General features: G+C 41.8%; 1 long non-coding RNA gene across 1 annotated transcript in view; it reads left to right on the forward strand.

Annotated features, from left to right (window-relative positions):
- The window catches only part of LOC117801500, a 182,900-nt gene extending 159,863 nt beyond the window's left edge, over positions 1-23,037 (forward strand). The window contains exons 6-8 of the long non-coding RNA XR_004624081.1: positions 5,944-6,098; positions 20,947-21,036; positions 22,899-23,037. This is a non-coding gene — a long non-coding RNA (uncharacterized LOC117801500). The remainder of the gene's footprint in view (positions 1-5,943; positions 6,099-20,946; positions 21,037-22,898) is intronic.
- The last annotated feature ends 306 nt before the right edge of the window (positions 23,038-23,343 follow it).

Here is a 23,343-nt window from a genome sequence, read left to right on the forward strand (position 1 = left end):
AGGGTCTAATCTAAGAAGAATGTGATTGCGTTCAGTAGCCATGACCATTTAGACCTGGGGAAACCTAGGAGGACAGACACGGACAGCGTGGGGGCCAAGGAACGGATGTCTCCTTTCAGGTTCCAAGATTGGCTTTCCAAGCAAGTCTTACAGGAGGAAAAGCCCTTTGCCCGTTCCCATGGCTCACAGCACCCTCCCAGTTTCAACTTTCTCCCACTCTCTCAGTACCCGGGACTATTCCCAGGAAGAATCCATTATTTCTCCCTCCTCCATCCTTCCAGCCCATCAGCGGGCTTCTGGCCTCCTCCCTGCTTGTGGCATTTTGTCCTTCCTACCACACTCTTGCCAGGATTGTCAACCGGGACCCTCCAGGACGTGCACTAGACCCCTGCACAAATGTACCCGGGGCTGAAATCCAGCCTGGCCTCCCAGAGGGGCTGCATCCACCCTGAAGAAGGGGTGGTGTTTTGTTATTCATTTGCCCAAAGAAGTAGGTTTTTCACCATTTGCCCCAAGGCACTCTGTGTACTAGGAGTGGCCCTGAGTACCACGGGGTCTGAGCTTTGCTGGATATTTTGAGGTCAGTGCTATCATTTGGGGCTTCCCCTTATGTCCAGCATCAGTTGATCTGACAAATATGAAAGTCCATGGATCCCACATCTCACCTAAAGTGAGTCTGACCACAGTTTGCTCTGAGACCATGAGGCATTGCAGGTTCTTTTCAGGTACTTCTGTTTACTATATGAGGAAACACAGGAGGTCCAGAGTCTATAACTGGAGGCAGAGAAGGATGTCCCTAGACCCTCAGCTCAGAATGGCATTTTTAATTCTGATTGATACCACCATCACCGAAGAATACTACCATGCCACTTGAATCTCTCGGTTTTATGAACTAAAGGTTTAGTTGTTCCTCAATCTAGTTCCTCCATTCAAGTTCCCTGGCTACCAGCTGATCTGATAGAATATTCTCTCATTGCAACTCATTAGTTGAGGTCTTCCTCATTGACCACAAAAGAAAAATTACTGAAAGATTTGAAGGAAAGATTATTTCAAAGTTTGGAAAGAGGGAACTCATTTAATATCTCAATGAGCTTAAGTGGTCGGGTCTTTTTGAAATCAGCATATAACACATCGATGATGATAAATCTTTTTTTCTAAAAATGCCTTTTCGGCACAAACTGAGCGACCACTTCACGAACAATTGGGCACCCAAATAATTGGAAATATTTCAGAAGAGCAAATGAAGCAAAAGAGATCATGGAAAGCTGGAAATATATGGATGCAATTTTGAGCCTAAATGAACATGCAGCGCCATCTACAAAATAATCAGTGAGATGTGAAAACGAATGTGGATCCCTTTGATTTGAATCAACAGGGTGTGAAGGGCTCTTATTATGAAAGCCAAACCTTGATGCCACCTCACCCTTGTCCAGATCCAGACATCCAAGTGCCTGGCTTTGGAGCCGCACAAACAGCGCGGGGGCCCACCCCAGCAAGAAGCTGGAGAGAGTCCTAAGACCGCTACTCATGGGCTGTCTCTAACTCAGAAGCCTTCCTCCCTGCCATTCTTCTGAAAAATTTTCCTCCCCATTGGCAGTGTGAGAAGTCCCTTGCCAATACAGGGCCTCTAATGCAGTGAAGATAGGTGGCCTATCTTGTCACCCTCAGTATAGGGAAACTGATACGCTGTAGCACAAGGAGCTTCCACAGAACTATTCCTTCTAGAAAATTACCAAGGGCCAAAAAAGAGCAATGTTCTTCCAAAGACAAAAAAAAGCGAGGACCATTTTTTCAGAGCTCGAAGGAGCCCTTAAAACCTTCTTCAGGGATTTCCAAACTGTTTAGCCAAGTCCCAGGATACTGAGAGAGGCTACAGATAAAGAAAAGCATGAGCTCATGGTGAGATCACAGAAGCATTTTCAACCCAAGGTTTGCTAGCGGCTTCCTTCAAAGTTGGTTTCAAAGTCACCTTAACATTGACAGGAGAAATAGGAGGAAAATCTGCACGGTGGCAGGATTGCACCTCGAAATCTTAATCTGTGTAGGTTCTGTTCCCTTCTGCTTTCTCAGCCAATGCTCAAGGCCATTTTTTTCCTTCTTCTGGCCAGAACGGAAGAAAGAACAAAACTCAAAGAAGGTCCTTAGCCTGAGACTAGGGAATAGCGGACTCATACAAATAACGTCACATCAGTGACAAAGTACTGTGGGAATGGAAAAATGCATCAAAACTGTTACACCATCTGACGAAAACAGTAGACACTGTTCACCGGGAATGCCTCGCCCCAATGCATCTGCCTCTCGATTTTCTCACTGTGTCCAACGAGGTGGTAAAAATGGGTCAGATGCTTGCAGCCGGCCACATTGCACGAGTGACCTGAGCTACCCTCAGTGAGAAGATACAATTAGTGAGATTTTACCAACAGTTGCATGAAAATGCCCTGAACCTCCTCTGGGGCAGTAGCGACATAGCTTCCAAAACTCTGAAAGTCTGCAGATATTTATATCCTGATATTTATGAGTTTGAGTTACTGAAATAGTAAGAGAAGAGAAATTAACTGGACACCAAAACTGCCATGCTGGGCTCCATCTCCAGTGCTCATATTGGTTCTTTCCCGCGGAGAGACTCACTGGCAAAGAATCTCACCCACTAATCACTGAGTTAGGTAGGAGACATTGTTACATTTTCCCACAGGTCATTACTTAAAATGGTATTTTTATGTTAAAATAGACATAGATACAGAATTTGAAAAGTCACATGAATTTCTAACAAGGAATTTTCCCATTTTCTCAGGGGGTGTGGTTGGAATATGGCCCCAGACTTCCGAAGACAGCAATTCAATGTCCACACTAGTAGGGATGCTTAATGGGAAAGTTTAAGAAGCACCATCCTGACGGCTGTTTACAGAGAAGCCTGGCAGGTATTAACTGCTCAGCTTTCGTGACTGATGGTGCCAGCAAAGGCACTTGCCAGCAGTTAAAAGCCCTTGCAGTAGACAGAGTCCTCAAGGTGTTATCACATGACATTTGAGAAAAGGCGGTTATGGGTACCACTCAGGTGTCCAGGCAGTGTATTCCAATTTTCCTCAAATAATCAATGAACTCTGTTAGAAAAAAGACACAGTCTAGATTCCATGTGATCTAAATATGCTAAAAATAAAATACTTATGGGGCACCTGGGTGGTTCAGTCAGGTAAATGTCAGGCTCTTGGGTTCAGCTCAGGTCATGATCTCAGGGTCGTGAGACTGAGTTCCACGCTGGGTGTGGGGCCTGCTTCAGATTCTCTCTCCCACTCTCTCTGTCCCTCCCCCCTCCCTGCCTGCACTCTCTCTCTCTCAAAAAAATTAAAATAAAATAAAATAAAATAAAATAAAATACAGTATTTTAGTTGACGGAATATTTCATCTGAACATGGTTTGAAAGATGGTAGTGTTAACTTCATCTCCAGATCACTCAGTCATTAGATTTTCTTCATCTGCATTATTTCTCTTGATGTGGTCTTTTCTTGGCCAAGATAGCAGAAGCTAAAGCCCCGTGAAAATCTTCCATCCCTTAGGCCTGCCAGCGCAGCCCCCACCTGCCCCCTGCACCTTGCGAGTGAGCTCTGCTAACGTTCTGCAGTCTTGTGCTTCAGCTGGCGCTGCTCCCTACCCTGCCTTCGCTGGTCCCTTACTGAATCGGTTCTTTATGTGTAATCAACGCCACATCTCAGTTGAAATTTAAAAAAATAATGCAGGCAATATTATTTTGAAATGAAATGAAAACTTCGGTAATTTGATTTGCAGGAAATGAAGAACAAAGTGTCACAACCCGAGTGCTTTTAAATAAGTCATAATTAATTACGCATGCATCTATGTTTGGATGCTCAATTTCTGACTAATTATGCAGCAAATGTAATTGCATACTGAAGAATTCAGTCGTGCCTTCTCTTGCTCTCACGTACACCAACCGGGTTTGCTGTTGCCGCTCTTAATGGTATGGACCACCTGTTGCAATTGTTGAAATGTTGTCAAGGCACAAATAATCAGATGATCTCTCCTAAAATATAGTTGCTCCTGTTGAGAAAATTGCAGAAAGGTCTAAAATTGTTTCCTAACTTGTCCTTCTATTTTTCAAAAAAAAAATTGTATCTATTTCTATATTCTTTTGTCCTCTCCTGAAATACACTTGCTAAGAAATCACATTAGGCACCACCTGCCAACTTTGTTTCTCCTATGAATTTGCAATATAGACTTTTTATTTTCTTGGTAGAGTCATAAAGCTCAAAGGAATCATGAATGACCATCACATTTATGTCATTCTAGACAGGCTTTTTTTTAATGATGCTGAAGGGAATTTATAACCTTTCCTCCATCTTAAGATGCCTAATAAAGTGGGTGTCAAGGAAGCAAAGGAAATAAAACCAAATTTAAAACTTCCTCTGAATAAGTCATGGGAGTAATCATATTTGTGGGTATTTTCTCACTAAAGGAAGAAAGAGAGAGAGCGAGTAAGCAGGCAAAATATTTTAAAAGCTCTTATAATACTTAGCAGGGTGACGACTACTTTATCGTATTTTTCAGAAAGTCCTAAGAATGTTTTATTACATATAGTTCCCTCTTTCTGTATATGCCAACTAAATTCCAAGGCCCTTGGTGGCCCAGTCTCAGAGTGTTATCATCTATCACAGAGATACTGTCCAGCCACTGAAAGTAAAAGCAATCCCAGTATCTCTGCACACTTCTAAAGAGCCCACGGCAGATAGTAGCAGAGCTCAGCTACATACAATTCTCACCTTCCAGGCTCAGGGAAGACAGCTTCCAAGCCGCCTTGCAGTCACACAGGCCACGGGGCCAACTTCAGGCACATGGCTGCGAGCCAGAGTCCCTGCCTGGCCGAAGCTTGGAAGAATGGCTGTGGGGGCTCTGTGCCCTCTGTCCTCTGCCATTATGACAGCAGAGCCATAAGATCAAGGCAGCTGCAGCCACTGAGTCACCATATGGAGAACTCCTGCCCGGGAGAGTCCCTGGGACCTGCAGCAGACTTTGAGTAAGAAATGAAGTTTTGCTGTATCAAGCCAAAGAGATGTCATTGTTTGTGACTTGCAGCTACCCCAGAACCTAGCCCATCCCAACATGCAAGCATTCGAGGGAACCCGCTTATTTCCACCCTGCAGCACTTCCTGAAACGCTCTGTCCACTCCTCTCTCTCCCATTCTATCCTGGGCAAGAGCCTCTTACTCTTGCAAGCCCTGTCTGGACCGCAGTCAGAACCCTGGGCTGTTTTTCCTTCCTTTGTCCTCCTTGCTCTCTAGCCCTGTCTGTCTCAATAGTCTCCTGATTCTGCCTCACCAAAGCCCCAGAGCTGCGTTGATGAAGTCATCTCTACTCAGAAGGCTGAGAATGGGAATAAATTGCGCCTTCAGGGAAAAAATTTCCTTCTGGGGTGGGCAAAGGGGATTTAAGTTGTGGAAACACTCACTTGTTGAAAGCCGTGTCCCCATCATACTTATTTTTGGTCCAAAACAGGTGTGTTAAGATTCACCCTTTAGTGACTTCCTTTTATCTGTCTAACCTATTCCAGTTAGTAACACGTGTTTTATTCTGAAGCACTAGTACTGTGTTCTTTGACCTCCGAAGTAATCACCAGAGCTATCGTCTATGTGAACAGGTCCCTCTAGAGTTGTGCAGTGTACAACCGGCATGACTGTATGGGCACCACATCCATAGCACTGGTAATATGATATTAAAAGAGCTGGAAAAGAAGCATCGCTCATATAATAAAAACAGACATTAAAAACTAACAGGGAAAAAAAACCATGTAAACTTTTAAGGAAGAGTTTTATTCAGTTTTTCAACAATATTATTAGTAAAATCCAGACATGGCCACCATTGTACTAGTAGCTGGGGAAGTTACAGAAAGACATAAGATATGGTCTTGACCCTCAAAATTTTGCCTCTACATAGGGAGAGAGGACACATTCACAAGAAGATTACTATCGGCGGCGGAGGGTAACGGTTCATAACGTGATGCTGAAGGCGTGCTGAAGGAAGACCGTGGGGAAGCTGGGGGTTGCGCTAGACCCCAATAGATGTGTGCAAATCAGAAAAAAGGAAAAGAGGTGTGTCTTTAAATTTCAGGGTTTGAGCTGCAATGTTTGCTGACAGGACTATAAAAGGAGACTATTTGTCATGGTGTGGGACTAAACTATTTCCAAGGCCACCCAGAACACACTGGAAGGGATATCACGCTCATATTTCCCAGACACGCTTGCTAGTCACAATTTCACACCAGCCAGCTCCCCTCAGAAAGAGCACTTCTTCATCTGCCTCATCAAAATCATCTAATCAACGCTCATCTAAGTGAGGGTGTAAAAAGTGCATTATGCAGAGATGGTCCCTGCCCTCTGGGGGATTACAATCTAAAACCCGCATACCTGGCTCCGACAAGCACAGAGACGTAATTAACACAGATAAGGATGAGAAATGTATTTCCTGCAAGCCTCACTGCCAGCAGACAGAACAATTTGTAGTCATCACTGATCTGAGCTGAATTCAAATTAGTGACCCAAAGGCTCCACTGTCTGGGTGTTATTTTCAATCTCCTTAGCTATCCAATCTCCAGAAGTTTCATTTTTCATTCTTACTGTGCAGTCATCATCAAGTACCAAAGGGAAAGACCGCAATCCAGACACACTAAAAATAGCATTCTTGCCTTCTGAAAGCCAGACTCAGATTTATGACAGTTTTAAAATTTGGTTCTTCGTCTTAAAAGTCCAACGGTCTACAAGAACTGTGCAAAGTAATACCTACCTGGTCTTTAGAGCATGAAACACCATAACTTGATGCAGCCGGAGATCAGGACTTTATATAATCCATTTACATTAGGGAGAGATAGCATTTTCTTTTGCTTGACAGGTTGACATGCCTTCATGTGTTTTCCACTTAATCAGCAGAATCATTAAGGCACTGAAGGTTTTGATGGTCTCAATAAAAAACATCTATTTCTGTAAAACCTATCACTATAAATAATTTAACAAGCATGCCCCCCCAAAAGACTATAAAAAGAGAGGAAGAATTATTCCTTTGTACTTAAATCACACAGTACTCTGAAGTTGAGCCAAAGTGAGCCCAGATTTAAAATGTGGACAGGCTGATGTCCAACAAAAAATGATAAAGTTAAAATGAAAAGCAGATTATAGAAAATGATAATATAATTTCTGTTTTAAATATATGGTATATATACTTAAATAAAAATAATACATAAATTTATACTTCCATAAAAATGGTCTGGGAGAATTATATCAATATAAACTGTTAACGTGATTAATCAGAGGGATGACTTGGGGTAGGGGGAACTTACACAATTTTCTGAGTTTGAATTTTTTACAATAAGCTCATTCTATCAGGAAAAAAATGGTATTTCCATTCTAAAATGTGTACTCACACATTTAAACTGTATATACATATATAAATGGATACCAGTGCTAATCAGGCTGGACAGTCTATCTCTTTTTGACTAGCTGGATATCACCGCTTTGTTGTCAGGCAAGGAGTGGCGTTAGCCTGGGGATCCATGCTGAGAAGCTAATCTCGGTCAAGAAGGGAGAGACAATCACTGAGGCTGGCTGATGAGGGAACTGGCTAGGTTATAGGATGTGTCCCCAGAGGGAGGGCCAACGGTCCACAATGCAATGTCCCAGGGAGAACGGATACCCACAGAACTGAGTTATTGATTGGAATCTGACAAGCAGGCATCTCAGGACAGTAGTGCACCCTGGTTTCTAGGTTTGGACAACATCTTGCTTGGGGAACAAGCAGAAAAGGTGTTCATCTGGTTGAAGCAGGACTTCAGCCATAGGGAGAGAGCAGCCAAGACTTTAAGTCCAGCCCTGCACAAAAAGCTGAACTCAGCGCAGGTCTCTGGTTTCAGCAGAGAATCAGAGTTGCCAGCAGGGACCAGAGCAGAATCCTAGCCAGGCCTAGGACAGTCAGCGGAGGTAAGCAAAGAGCCCACAGCACACCACACACCCAGGTCCGCTGGGTCGTTTCCGATTCCACATTTTGGTAATGGTGGAGAGGAGGTACCATGTTTAGTCTGAAGCTTCATTCTCCTTGGTTCAGGGACTGGGCCACAGACCCAGAGGGATGAGTACCTAGATTATGGCAATGCTAGGCAGGCAAGAATAATACCAGAGGTTTAGACTTGGTCTTTCTTACCAAAATGAAGAGAATTTTTCCTCTAATTTTCATCAGTTAAATATAGACAAGTTGCTGTCTAGTCCCAAGAGTAGTTTTTTTTTTTCCAAAAATGTACAAAATCCCCTATTATGAAGGCCAGGACTACCTGCTCAACAGATGTGAGCCTTTGAGGTCTTGAGTTAAATTACAAGTAGATAAAGAGAAGTCCATTTCACAGGATCTTAGGAGATTTTATTGATGCCAAGGGAGCTAGCATATGGTCTTTCTAGTCAACTTCACAAATGACATTCAGAATAAGGAAAGAGGAGGAAAGAATCCTTCCTCTTCTAGTGGCTACATTCTTTCCCTTTTGTTTGCACCTGTTTGCTCAGAAGGCCAATTGCTTCCTACCTTTTCCTTAAAAGCTCTCAGTGTCTTAAGACATTAAGCTAAATGTCTTTTAGTCCCTGTCCTTTCCAGAATCAAGAGATCAAATCAATATAGGTCCTATATATAAACAAGGAGAGAAACAAAGTTTGAATATTCTAATAATATAAGCACTTCAGAGAATCATCATGTACTTTATTTTATTTTGTGGGTAAGGAAATGGTGGATGACAGAGAAAGGGCTAACGCAGCCCTATAGGATCACTTATTCCTGGGGCACCTCTCCAGATCACTGCTACTATGGAGAGAGATTCAAAATAGCCCCAGATTCCAACTGAAATGATCCTCAACACAGGTTTGTATTATAATCCAAAGACTCTGAAACTCAAATATTACATTTGTTTTAGTGGTGCCATGATTTTCACACCATGCTTCTTTGGGAGATGAGTATTCTGCTAAAGATAGAAAAATGATGTTTCTCCCCCTTTCCAGTCCTCAAGGGGAATATTCCTAAGGCGATGAACAGAGTTTTCTGTTTTAAGATTTTGTCTCATGAATATTTCTTAGTTTTTTGGTAACAGTGGAGGCTAAACCCAGAGCAGACAAGTCTAAGGGAGTTGGAGTCACAGAGGAGGCATAATCCCTGCTAGAGATATCACCCAAGGTGGGGAGAGGATGAGTAGGAGGGCTGGGGCTGGGGAGAAGGAAGGATAAATACCCTGCCTTCTCCTTCCCTCTCTGTCTACAATCCCCTGCATTGGCTTCCTGTTGGCCAAACCCAACAGAAACCAGCTGTCACAGGAACCTGGGGAACTTCAGAGATTCACCTTCTGAGTCACAAAACAGAGCAGGGAAAAGCAATAAATGAATCTAAAGGCCAAGAGGGCAATGTATAGCATCTGATTTAGGACGAATTCACAGATTAGTTATGATATGTTTTAAATAATACCAATACTCAATGGTGAAAAACTGAGAACTTTTCTCCTAGGATCAGGAACAAGACAAGGATGTTCATTCTCACCACTTCTATTCAACATAATACTGGAAGTCCTAGCCACAGTAATCAGACAAGAAAAAGAAATAAAAGGCATCCAAATGGTAAAAAAGGAGTAAAACTTTCGCTATTTGCAGATGACATGTACTATATATAGAAAACCCTAAAGACTCTACTAAGAAACCTCTAGCACTCATAAATGAATTCAGTAAGGTCAAAGAATGCAAAATCAATATACAGAAATCCATTGCATTTTTATACACTAATAATGAAGTAGCAGAAAAAAAGAAATAATTAAGAAAACAATGCCACTTAAAATTGCACCAAAAATAATAAAATACCTAGGAATAAACTTAACCAAGGAGGCAAAAGACCTGTACTCTGAAAACTATAAAACATTGATGAAAGAAATTGAAGAAGACACAAGAAAATGGAAAGATATTGCATGCTCATGGATTGGGAGAATAAATACTGTTAAAATGTCCATACTACCTAAAGCAATCTTCAGACTGAATGCAATCCCTATGAAAATACCAACAGCATTTTTCACAGAACTAGAACAAAGAACCCTAAAATTTGTGTGAAACCACGAAAGAGCCAAATAGCCAAAGTGATCTTGGAAAAGAACAAAGCTGGAGGTATCACAGCCCCAGATTTCAAGATACACTAAAAAGCAGTAGTAATCAAAACAGTATGGAACTTGGTACGAAAATAGACTTGTAGGTCAACGGAACAGGAAAGAAAACCCAGAAACAAACCCAAAATTTTATGGTTAATTTTATTTTGACAAAAGATACAAGAATATGCAATGGGGAAAAAAGACACTCTCTTCAATAAATGGTGTTGGGAAAATACGTGAAAGAATGAAACTAGTCCACTTTCTTACACAAAAATAAACTCAAAATGGATTAAAGAACTATATGTGAGACCTGAAACAGTAAAAATCCTAGAAGAGAGCATAAACAGTGACGTCTCTTGACGTTGGCCATAGCAACAGTTGTCTAGATATGTCTTCTGAGGCAAGGGAAACAAAAGCAAAAGTAAATTATTGGGACTACATCAAAATAAAAGTCTTCTGCACAGCAAAGGAAACAATCAACCAACTAAAAGTCAATCTACTGAAAGGGAGAAGATATTTGCAAATGACATATCCAAAACAGAGTTAGTATCCAAAATAAGTAAAGAACTTACACAGCTCAGCACCAAAAAGTAATCTGATTAAAATGTGCAGAAGACATGAAGAGACACTTCTTTAAAGAAGACATACAGATGGTCTATAGACACATGAAAAGATGTTCAACGTCAATAATCATCAGAGAAATAAAAGTCAAAACCAAAATGAGATATTACCTCACACCTGTCAGAATGGCTAAAAATCAAAAACATAACAATCAGCAAGTGTTGGGGCACCTGGGTGGCACAGCGGTTAGGCATCTGCCTTCGGCTCAGGGCATGATCCCAGCATTATGGGATCGAGCCCCACATCAGGCTCCTCCGCTATGAGCCTGCTTCTTCCTCTCCCACTCCCCCTGCTTGTGTTCCCTCTCTTGCTGGCTGTCTCTCTCTCTGTCGAATAAATAAATAAAATCTTAAAAAAAAAAAAAAAAGAAAAGAAACAGCAAGTGTTGGCAAGGATATGGAGGNTCTCTTGCTGGCTGTCTCTCTCTCTGTCGAATAAATAAATAAAATCTTAAAAAAAAAAAGAAAAGAAAAGAAACAGCAAGTGTTGGCAAGGATATGGAGAAAAAGGAACTCTCATGCACTGTTGGTGCGATCGCAAAGTAGTACAGCCACTGCATAAAACAGTATGGAGCATCCTCAAAATTTTTTAAAAAGAGGGGTACCTGGATGGCTCAGTTGGTTAAGCAACCAGCTCTTGATTTCAGCTCAGGTCTTGATCTCAAGGCTGTGAGTTCAACCCCCACTTTGGGCTCCATGCTGGATGTGGAGCCTACTTAAAAAAAATTTTTTTAAATAGAATTACCATATGAGTCAGTAATTTTACTACAGGGTATATACCCAAAGAACACAGAAACAGTAATTTGAAAAGATGTATGCACCCCTTTGTTTATTGCAGCATTATTTTCAATAGCCAAGAAGTACATATCCATGGATGAATGGATAGAGAAGATGTGTACACACACATACACACACGCACACACACACAATGGAAGATTATTCAGCCATAAAAAAGGATGCAATCTTGCCATCTGCAACAACATGGATGGATCTAGAGATTATAATGCTAAGTGAAATAAGTCAGAGAAAGATAAATACCATATGATTTCACTCTTCTGTGGAATTTAAGAAACAAAACAAAGAAAAAAATAGACAAACTAAGAAACTGACTCTTAACTATAGGGAACAAACTGTTACCAGAGGGGAGGTGGGTGGAAAGGGTGAAATAGGTGTAGGGGGATAAAAGTACACTTATCCTGATCAGCATTGAGTAATGTTATATAGAAATGTTGAATCACTATATTGTACACCTGAAACTAATATAACACTGTATGTCAATTACACTAGAATTAAAAATTTTTAAAATGTATTATGTCTGGCTAGTGCCCACTCCACCTCCATAATATCCAGGATATGTTTGAGCATGACTGTTGGATTTAACCCAAGACACAGTGTCGTGTAACACTTGTTCTGTGCTGTTCTGTAGACCCAGAGGTCCCATGGAGCTCTCCTGTGGCTGCCATATAGGTAGAGTGCACTGAGCACACCAGCTCCAATTTCTGTCTCTACTGAAGCCAAAGCAATGTTGCTTTTTATCTGTTTCACATACTGGGTCTCTGTAAGATTTTGCTTGGACAAAATGTCTCTGCAGATAGAAATTCACTGGCATCTCAACTTGCTGCTAAGAAGTATCTCAATGATCACACTTCATTTTTTTCCTTTAGTTTGTTATGATATTGATTTCTTGCCTATGGTTTATACTCTACCACATTTATAGACTAAATATAAATACAGGCCACCCCCCAGCTCAGAGCGTGTGTACAAATGTGGTTATGAGCCAACTGTTTGGAATTTTAAATGCTTTTTCCCAAAATAACATCGTCCAGGTATTTAGAACCTCAAACCAGCCCACGTAATACTACTTAACCATTATGTGCCTGAAACAGGGTTCTATGCCAACAATAAATAAATTAGAATATGGCGATATTTATAAATAAAATTCCAAAGGAAAAAATGTATTCCAGTTTCCCATCAGAAATGCAGGAAATCCATCTCACCCTCCTGCAGTAGGAGCCGAGGCTTCTCTTTTTCACACTCTCTGCATTTTTCAAAGTAGTAGTTTGAAACTATCAAATGCTGACAAAGATGAAGCAAAATACTCTCATAGATTACTTGAGGGAATAAGTAGAAACAAATATAACTGTGTTTGTCTGGTCTTTAGAGAAGCAGATGCCAAGACTGGATTAAACATATAAGAATTTTATTAGGGGAAATGTCCTGAGAAAAAATGGAGAGAGAGCCGGGGAAGGCTGAGAGAGTCATCAGACCATGATGCCGGCTGACGCTAGTGAAGGGAGGGAGGGTTGGTGTGAGCATCCTAGACTCTGTGTGTGTGTGTGTGTGTCTGTGTGTGTGTGTGTCTGTGTTCTAATACATCCTATTGATTCTGTTTCTCTGGAGAACCTAACTAATACAAGACCCATCAATGACATCACAGGTACAGAAGGGGATCAGAGAAAGGGATTAAAGAGTTTAGTAAAAAGATGTATTTGAAGACAGAAGTTATCTTGCTGTGAGTCCCAGCTCTCCCTTCAGGGAAGACATGAGAGGTATAACTTTCTACTTCAAGGAGTGAGAAGGGCTTGGAGGGAACCTCCCAGAGAGCTTTACAATGTGTTCCCTGAATCTGGTGACACTGACAGCTGGTGCCTGAATCTGATAAAGCTAGTGTGGACCATGGAGTGGGTCTGGCACCTGGCTGACTTCCACTTAGAGAGCAGAAGCGCTGACGACAAACCCACGCCTTCAGTAGGGGTTCCAGGAAAGGATTTCAGCAATGGGAGGCACCTGATCTCCCAGAAGTTCACACCTCACTAAAATGAAGTCAGAAGACTCAGCCATCGCCATACCACTCATCCTCAATTGCAGACGCAACATAAAGAGATGGGCCATGTACATGGATACTGCTTTACTATCCCCAAGGAGGAAGAGAGGCTTACTTCCTCCCCTCCCCCACCTTTTTCCCTCCCCCAACAGCCCCACCCATGAGAAACTCACAGCTTAGCCAATGAGAAGCCACTATACTTCCAACTCCCAATTTATTCCAATGGACTTTTTGTTTGTAACAGCCTTTCCAACTTCCCTTTTCCTTTACAAAAGAACACTCCTCTCCTGTGTTCTCTGGACTGGGCTGTGGTTTTGCTATAGCTTACTTGTTTTGGATTGAATTTCTTTGCTCTTCTTGAATGAACTCATCTTTTGCTGGTAAAATAACTAGCAGTTTTATTTTTAAGGTTAACTTTACTTGATGATCAGAGGTGGGATCCAGAGAAGATCCAAGGCTGGAGAGCAAACAGGTGACTCTACCTACACAGCCAGTTGGGCTCACTGCTTTCTTGCTGTCTTTGGGGCTTGAGAGTAAGATTTCTGCTGGTTTCGAGATCTCCAATTTGTGTGTGAACTCTTCAAGCCTTGTTCAGGACCTCTTTTAAGGCTTTGGTCTTGTTTTTATATCTGAGAGCACTCATTTGGCCTTCATTCAGACTCTTTTTTGAAATTGGACTGTTCCTGATGGAGCTGTGCTGGCCTTTGGTCTGATTCCTTCTGGACCCAGGCTGTTCCTGTTGAAACTGGTGTTTAGGGATCTCTCTTTCTGGTCTAGAGAAAAACCTCCAAGAAATGGGACTTGGGTCATCGAAATACTTTGAGCGCCCCCCCCAACTTGACTCTGACTGGTTTTATGCTCAAAACTATGGTCCCTCTGCATTTGCATTTATAATTAAGTGAACTGACTTAACCAAAAGGCCAAGAACTTCAATGGCCATTATAGGGAACTTTTGATCTCCCCAAACTTGTTTTATCCCAAATTAAATTAGAAAGCCACAGTTCTAAAACAAACAAACACAAAAACTGAATGGGATACCTATTGCAAAATGGTACCTCAAAGCTTCTGAGTGTTTTCAGGGTTCTACGTTTACCTCTTTGCAAAATGAAATTTCTAAATTAACTGAGGCAAATAGACAATTGAGAGGGGTTAAAATGGCTTGTGGGTCCTCTTTTTCCCTTCTCCATCCTCTTTGTCTGCGGCCACCTTGTGCTCAGACCCCGCCTCCAGTGCCATTTTCCTCCATTTCCTCTCCCGAACTTCCCTTTGCCTTCACATCTCTCCACACTCCATCCTCTCCTGACCCAATTAAAACTGCCTCTTTAAAGTTAAGTATTCTAAAGATCTGAATAAACTGCAAGTTTCTCATGTATCCAGTACTAAGGCCAAACTGCAAGCCATAGTTAAAGAGCTTTCTAAGTGACTAAGGACCCCCAGAGATTTGCTGAAGAATTTAACGTGGCTGTTCAGACTTACCAGTTTGGTTTCTCAAATTTACATCAATTAGTCCTCATGCCTGTTGGTGAGGACCAAGCCAAACACTGGTTGAAACTAGCAGAAAGGGAACACACTAAAGGGGATTTAGAGAAGCAAACCCCTAACTTTTGTCAGGATGCTAGAAAACTCGCTGAAAATTGTCACTGAGCAGTTACTGTAGCTTTTCCCAAGCCTGCTGATTCAAACAGAATTCAGACTTCCTCACAAAAGTCTGATGAACTTCTTCATAATTATTACAATTGACTCCAAATTATCTTTAAAGAAAATCCTGGTCTTCCTTTACATGTTGAATCCAACCAGCTGGCATTTAAATCTATGTCTATTAACAGGCCAAACTGGGATCTTTCACTTTTAAATAAAAGGACCAGGGTGGAATGGGAAACTGCTGCTCCAGATTTAGTTTATATGGCAAACCAGCTCACTTACATCCTCGATGAGTCACTTAAAACAAAGACTGCAGACATTCTCAGTTTTCAATTCCAGCAAATGAAGACCGCTAAACAAAACTAAAAACCTTCTAGTTTATACTATTGTTGCAAAGAGCCAAAGAATTTAGATAGATAGATAGATAGATAGATAGATAGATAGATAGATAGATAGAAATTTATGTGCACCAGGTGCCTGTCGCCCCCGAGTCAGTCTTTATGGTGACCTCCCAAATTCCCAGTGTCAAGGCCTGGAGAAACTACAGGGTCTCTTCCCCCTCCTCCCTCTCAATTAGCTCAGCTCTCCAGATTGGGAATGAGTCTCTCTAGGTCCTTATTGACACCTGAGCTACCCTCTGGGGGCTCAACCTCACTGCTCTAAAGCAAGCCTCTGCATTGGAGTATGAAAACAGTTCAAATAGTGGGGGTCTCTAATAAACCTCAGTAGGTTCTTATCTCTGAAACTAGTCCCTTCTGTCTAGACCTTTTGAGAAATACACAGAATTTTCTCCTTGGTTCTTCTGCCTTATTAATTTATTGGGCTGAGATTTCTTAGAAAAATATCAAGCCAGAATTTCTTTCTCCCAAAAGGAGGAAATAATTCTAGAATTTGACAATAGTAATCAAAATCACTGACCAGGGGAAATAAATGCCCTTTGGCATCTTTTCTATGCTCTGTCTCTGATAGCACTATAGCTGAGTCTGGGGGCCCTGGTCATTTCTTCCTCTTGGATCAGCTACCATCTTCTTTATGCAAAATTTTCAACTGTTATTGGCAGAATCCTGAGTGCATCTCACACCAAGTTTCAAATAGATCCCTCAAAATCTCTCTCCAGAATTAATCAATACCCTATAAATAAAGAAGCCTTTCAAGGCTCAGAGCCTCATTACTAGTGCCTGTAATACACCTCTTTTACCTGTAAAAAACCCAGTGACCAAGCATGGAGTTTTGTCCAGAATGTCCAAGCAATAAAGAATGAAGTAATCCCTCAGCACTCTGTTGGTACCAACCCCTGTGTGTTGCTGACATCCATTTGTATTGAAAGCAAATTTTTCACTGTGATTGATCCACACAGTGCATTTTTAGTATTCCAGTTGATAAGAATAGTCAATATCTTTTTTGCTTTAACTTGGAGAGAAAGAAAGTACACCCGGACAGTAAGGCCCTAGGGTTTCACAGAGGGTCCTTACTTTTCACAAACCTTAGATGATACACAGTTTTCATCAGGCTCTACTTTGTTGTGATACACAGATGATTTGCTTCTCTCCTCCCCTTTTCTCAAGTCTTCTCAGGAAGACAGCATCCACCTGTTAAAACTTCTGGCCTAAAGAGACACAATGTGCCCAAAGAAAATTTGAAGTTTGCTCAAACTCAGGTTAGATACTTAGAGCATATAATCTTGAAACAAGGACTACATTTGGATCCAGACCAAACCCCTCACCAGTGCTTAATGCTGGTTACCTTTTGAATCCCTGTGACAATTTACAGGAAACTCTCTAACCAATGCAGCTTTTTGTGGTTTACTGATGGTTCTTATTTAAAGAATGAAAATAATAAATATGGTGCTGGCTGTGCTATTACAACTCCTTTGGAAGTCACTGGAACAACACCCTTACATTTTGGCTGCTTCAATCTAACAGGCTGAGTTTTTACTCAAGTTTGTTCCTCAGGGGAGAGTAAAACCACAGACATTTACACCATTAGTTGGTATGCCTTTGGGGTAGTTCGCAACTTAGGAATATTATGGAAACAATGAGGTATCTTTACATCTCATGAGACTAAAAATTAAAAATGGTTTCTATGTCCAAAATTTATTAGATGCCATACTCTTGTTGGCTGCTCTAGCGATTAAGGTTCCTGGGCATTCCAGACTCAACTCCCTGGAGGCCAAAGTAACCCACCTCATTGATATTTCTGCAAAAAATTCTGCTCTCAAGGAAACCAATAGCCAAACTTCTGTCATGGTCCAAAGGGATGTTCTCCCAGATGATAATTTTGGAAAAATTGATGAGATACCCAAAAATTGACCCAAGAGGGGGAAAGCCAATACTAAAAATCTAGTAATTGTTGGCTTGATAAAAAAGAGAACTCTGGTTTGGACCAAATAACAATTTGGCCCTCCCAGAAATTCAAAAATTCTCAATACTTAACAACTGTATGTACATTAAAACATTGGTTTACTGACAAAATGATAGCATTCATGAACCAATAATGGTGGAGAAAAGTTAATAAGGCTGCAAAAAGTGATGACTTTGCCTGTCTGATCTGTCCAAAGTATAACCAAGGGAAACCAGTTCATACAGATGGATTTCATACAACTTTCCCCTCTCGTGGGTAAATACGTCTTAGTCATAGTTTGTGTGTTTTCTCACTGGACAAAAGCTTTCCCTTATAGACAAGCCCGTGCTGCTCCTGTTTGAAAAGATTATCACTACCTGGGTAACTGCTCCTGAACTTTGTAGTGATCAGGGAACCCATTTTACTGGTCAGGTGCTTCAACAAATCTGACCTATTTGGCCAGTTTTACAACACTTTCATTGTGCATATTATCTCTGGTCCTCGGTCACACACACTAACAGCACTGTTAAGACTCAACTGGCAACATTTGTAGAAACTTTCCAAACGCTTGGCCTAAAGCATTACCATTGGTCTATCATCCACCCCGTTGGGAACTCATGCACTCTCATCCTTTGAGATACTCACAGGATGTCCAATGCACTTGGCTCCTGCCTTGTCTGACCCACATTTAATAAAAAAGAGATATACTTCAATAGTGTAAAGGCCGAATTGTTTCCATTAAAAATAATCATGCTTTGGTAGAGCAGTCCTTTTACAGTGCACTCCCAGGAGACAACGACCTTATGTATCAAACCTTGCAACCCGAATTTTTCATCTGTTGGAAGAGATTCCACCGGAAAAACTCTTCAGCCTTGCTGGAAAGACCCTTACCAGGAACTGCAAACCAACACTTGTGCTGCCAAAATGCAGGGAATAGAGTCTTGTATTCACACAACACATCTAAAGAAAGCACCAAATCCTGATGAGATCTGCACACTATCTGGTGACCTGAAAGTAAAGATTTCCTGGAATTGAAGCAGATGACATCTGACGACACTTTTCCAAGATGTGCGGACCAGATCTGTATACCTTTTTCTCACTGTTGCTTCTTCTCGCTCTTTCATGGAAAGACAAGGCTCTGGTCTGCGTTTCTGAAACCCCTGCAAAATAGGGAAAACTCTCCTTTTGATTATGGCCTTTTGGAAACAGCCTCATCATGATCCTGGGACAAATTAATTTTTCACTTGCTTTTTCTGAAGGGTTAGAAGGTTCAGCATTCGCAAGAGTTTTCTTTCATCTGAACTATTAACTAACTTTGGATTCTTACCCAATTCATGGTCTCTGAATGTGCAACCTTAGAGGCTGTTTTACCAATAACACATTTGGTTGCAAAGAGTTCTATTGACAGAGCAGTACCGTTTTAAACCATCTTGGATGTTTTACCATTTTGTAAAAAAGTTCATTAGCTATTGCTTCATGTTTGTATCTGGATTGTATCTTCCCAAATGCACACAGTTAATTCTTTCAGTTCACTCTTGCAGGATCCACGATTCTGCCTTCATAGCTGCTGTACGCTCAGACTTCCAGGAGGCATACGTAACTCTGGGTGTACCTTCTTGGGGAGAACTTTTCTCCCCTAAGTCGAAGTGAGTGCCAAGAAATATTTCAGTTGCCTACTTTCAGACCTAGAGTCCTGGTTTAGTTCCATCACGTAACCTGGAATTGTTACGTTACTTCTGTTTTGTATAATTACTTTTAGTTTTGTATTTCATTGACTGCTGAACTTTTTAGAAACAGTGTACCCAGCAAGGTGATGCTGGCTCAATGTTTTGAGATGATCTCCAACGCTTCAGACCTTGAAAAATGATGTTAGATGGGAAGTGCCTGAGTTTCTCCCTCCTAATCCTCCTTGTTACTCAAATGAGGCTTTAAATGGTTTCTAACTACTTTGTGCTTTCTCTCCACCATGGGACATGACAACTAGTGAAGGTCCTTCCTGGCACTGAGGAACAAAACCACTAAATATAAGGAGTCTGACTATTGATCAGTGATGTTTTCAAAGAAAGATCAGAAAAGGGGAAATGTGAAAATTAATATTGGGAATCCTCACTGAAATGGAGTCAAAGGATTCGGCAGGGGGAGCTGTCACCCTCCCACTTATCCTCAGTTGCAGACCCAACAGGAAGAGATGGACCGTGCACATGGATACTGCTTTAATACCCCCAAGGAGGAAGAGAGGCTTACTTCCTTCCTTCCCCCATCTCTGCCCCTCACCCAACAGCCCCGCCCATGAGAGACTCACAGCTTAGCGGATGAGAAGCCATGATACTTCCAACTCCCAGTTTACTCCAATGTACTTTTTGTTTGTAACAGCCTTCCCAACTTCCCCTTTTCCTCTACGAAACAGTGCTCCTCTCCTGTGTACTCTGGACTCACCTATGGTTTTGCTGTAGCTTGCTTGTCCCAGATTGCAATTCTGTGCCATTCCCAAATAAATCCATCTTTTGCTGGCAAAATAACTGGCAGTTTGGCTTTTAAGGTCAACAATACCCAGGTGGAGAAGAGCAGGTATAGGCTTTTTGTCCAATAGGGCCAGGAGGTTAAGAGATCTCAAGAAGAATCCAGAGACTTAGTACCTAATAAACAATAATTAAGAAAAAGAGTCAAAGGAAATCACCTGAAAGAAAGATACACCTTTCTAGGTAAAGAGACCTGGAGGAGCGAGATACCCAGCAGGGTGCCCTCTCAAAAGCCCACAAAGAGAAACAAGAATCTGCAGCAATCATGTGCCAGGCCTTCCCAGAGATGCCAGCACTGAGTCCCTACTGGACCTACAGGGCTCAAGAGCCCCCAGCCAAATATGAACGTCACTACCCTAACATGCCCCTTGCTTCCTGAGCTTCTGGCCATTGCCAGAGGATAGACAGCGGAAGGACCACACCCTTCCCCACTGAGGACTTCCAGGAAGAAACAGGTCTGTTTCTTTCTGAGGAAAGAAGGGAAAAGCCACCAGCACGTGTGGGGTTTTGATCTCGCTGACCTGGACCTTGCAATCGTCAAGCACATCTCTGGTTGTGATTTCAAGTAACCGTAGGGTATCTGTTACTTAGAAGGGAGCAGAAAAATCACTGGTTTGGTAGTTTTCAACCATGATTAGCGAAAGATTATTCCCCACTGAACAGAGTTTTGAGAAGCCGTAGAAAAGGAAAAAAATAAGTTGTATTCTGATCACAATCCACATATCATGTTTGTGCAGCATGCCAGCTACATTTGCTTGGCCCAGCTGGCATTACTCTTGTAACAACCATCCTCAAATCTCATCGTGTTTGAATGACAGTGATTGAGATGATTGCTTTCACTTTCAGAAAATCCCCAAAGATGAAAATGCCATCCATGTGATTTGGAGAGAAGGAACTTGGTCAATACTAAGAACAGGACCTGGTCTAGCAGCAGAAGTAAGAACTTCTACGATTCACAGCTTTTTGTATCCCGTCTCTCATTGCTAACTTTGATCTTCACAAAGTCACACTAAGGTAATAAAGAATACACGATTTTGTTAGGCAGAGGAGAAATTGAGATTCACCCAGTTTCTAAAGGAAACCAGGTATCTTTTAGCTTATTCTGTTTCACTACAGAAGCTGTGACAATGAGAACCAACAAGGTATGGAATTCCCAAGGAAAAAGGATAGAAGCTGATGATAGCACAGGAGGTGGGACTCGAGGTCATGGTTAGTTAGGTCACTCAGTGGGCAGGGTAAGAGCAAAACAGAAGGTGGCAGCTGTCCTCAGCAACAACACATCAGTGGGGGGAAGGGGGAAAAGGAGAAGAAAAGTCTCAAGGAGGGGTAACTAAGCAGAGTGTTCTACTGGCCACCTGTCACCTAGCAAAGGGAAGCCATTGCTCCTTGAAGACTCCCGTGTGCTCGAGGAGCATAGTCAGGCAGCCTAAGTCTCAAGGGTGCTTGTAACCTGTAGTCTCCACCATCCCCAGCTCTGATTACCTGTACTCAAGATAGAGGAAAACAGCACTGCCCTGTAACCTAAACCCCTCTACTGAAACTGGCAGAAAGATTAGCTCCATGACAGTAGCAAAAAGACAAATTTTTTACATAGTCAAGTTATTATAACACATTCTGATCAGGATGGCTTTAAATTATACATGTACATTTCTTGCCAAAAGTGTTATTTAATAAAGCCTAGAGTAAAATTGAAAGCAAAAGCGTAGTGAGTTTTTGCAAGTTTTTATTTTATGTTCCTAACTGAAGAGATACATTTAGTAGCTGTTTCTCAGGTGACTAAACTTTGCTGTCTCGCTTCGTTTTTTATGTATTTAATTTGTCTTTAAGCCTGGAATCTGTGCAAAGTTCCATAACAGCTTTAAAATATAGGCTTTATTAGGGATGTGAAAGCTGAGAATGCAGTAATATTTTCTCCTTATTAACTCATCACATGAAACCGAGGGGGCATGGGTGGGAAAACGGGAACTTAGAGCACTCAGATATTCAAATTGGGAAGAGACAAGGCCACGTGTGTCTTTTCATGACCCTACACATAATTGAGGTTCCACATAAAACTTGATTCCTTTATCCTTGAAATCCTTTGGTTTGAGAGTTGAATCGTATATTTTATTTTAAAAAATAGTCCTGTTTGTCGAAGGATTTGGGTTGTGTTTCTGCTTTCCTTTTCACTGGTTGGTGGGTTTTTGGAGGCAGGGTTTTTGTTTGCTTTTTGGTTTTTTAATCTCATTCCAGAAGATACCCCTTGTAAGAGTTGACAAATGAGTGCTACATGTCTCCACTTTTAACTGCTGGCGTCCACTTGTAAGAGGGCGCTATGGGTGATTCTTCAGCTGACTCAAATTCCAGAAAATCATCTTAAGTCCTCAGCAGCATCACTCATTACTATTCACTGAGGAGATGAACCTCAGTCTAGTAAGCAGATAGCGGTGCCTCACAACAGAGAGTGCAGAAAAACCACCGGAGTGATGCGAAATGCTTGAGGTCAAAGAAGCTTCAGAAGTCTGATATAGTGAAAGAATATGGGCAACCTCAATTTAGATCTGTCCCTTTTTTGCCCTTAAGGGTAACTTGGGCAACTCTCTGAACATCATTTTCTTCATCTGTAGAATTTTGCAAATGATACCTGCTATGTCAGGTAGATGAGAGAAGGGAAGTACCTAGCACACAGTAGGTGCTCTATAAATGTTAGTCTCTTCTCCTTCCCACAGAAGAGGTGTGAGGGATCCTGTGTTGCAACACAGGATTAGCTCTTCATATTTTGCAAGAGGACCTGACTGGGCTGTCTCCCTGTCCCCCAGCCTGGAGCTCACACTGCAGTCATGCATCACTCCTGTGTGAGTGTAGCAGCTGATGGCACCTTCCCGTTGAAATCCGAGGAGCTCCCAAAAGGTGGCTGTTTCAAAGTGAGCTCCGTGTTTCTATGGACTCCTCAGGAAAATTTCCAGGTAAGATGGTCCAAATGGCTGGAAAGCAAGTGCCAAAAATGTAAAACTTCACTATTTAAAAATGCAAATTCGGAGCGCCCTGATGTGTCAATCAGTTAAGCATCCACTCTTGATTTCCACTCAGGTTATGATCTCAGGGTCATGAGATCGAGCCCTGTGTCGGGGCTCCTCGCTCAAGGGGAGTCTGCTTGAGATTCTGTCTTTTCCTCTCCCTGTGCCCTTCCCCCCAGCTTGTTCTCTCTCTCTCTCTCTCTCTCTCTCTCTCTCTCTCGCTCGCTCGCTCTCTCTCTCTCAAATA

Source organism: Ailuropoda melanoleuca, chromosome 3, assembly GCF_002007445.2.
Source record: "Ailuropoda melanoleuca isolate Jingjing chromosome 3, ASM200744v2, whole genome shotgun sequence".
Classification (NCBI taxonomy): domain Eukaryota; kingdom Metazoa; phylum Chordata; class Mammalia; order Carnivora; family Ursidae; genus Ailuropoda; species Ailuropoda melanoleuca.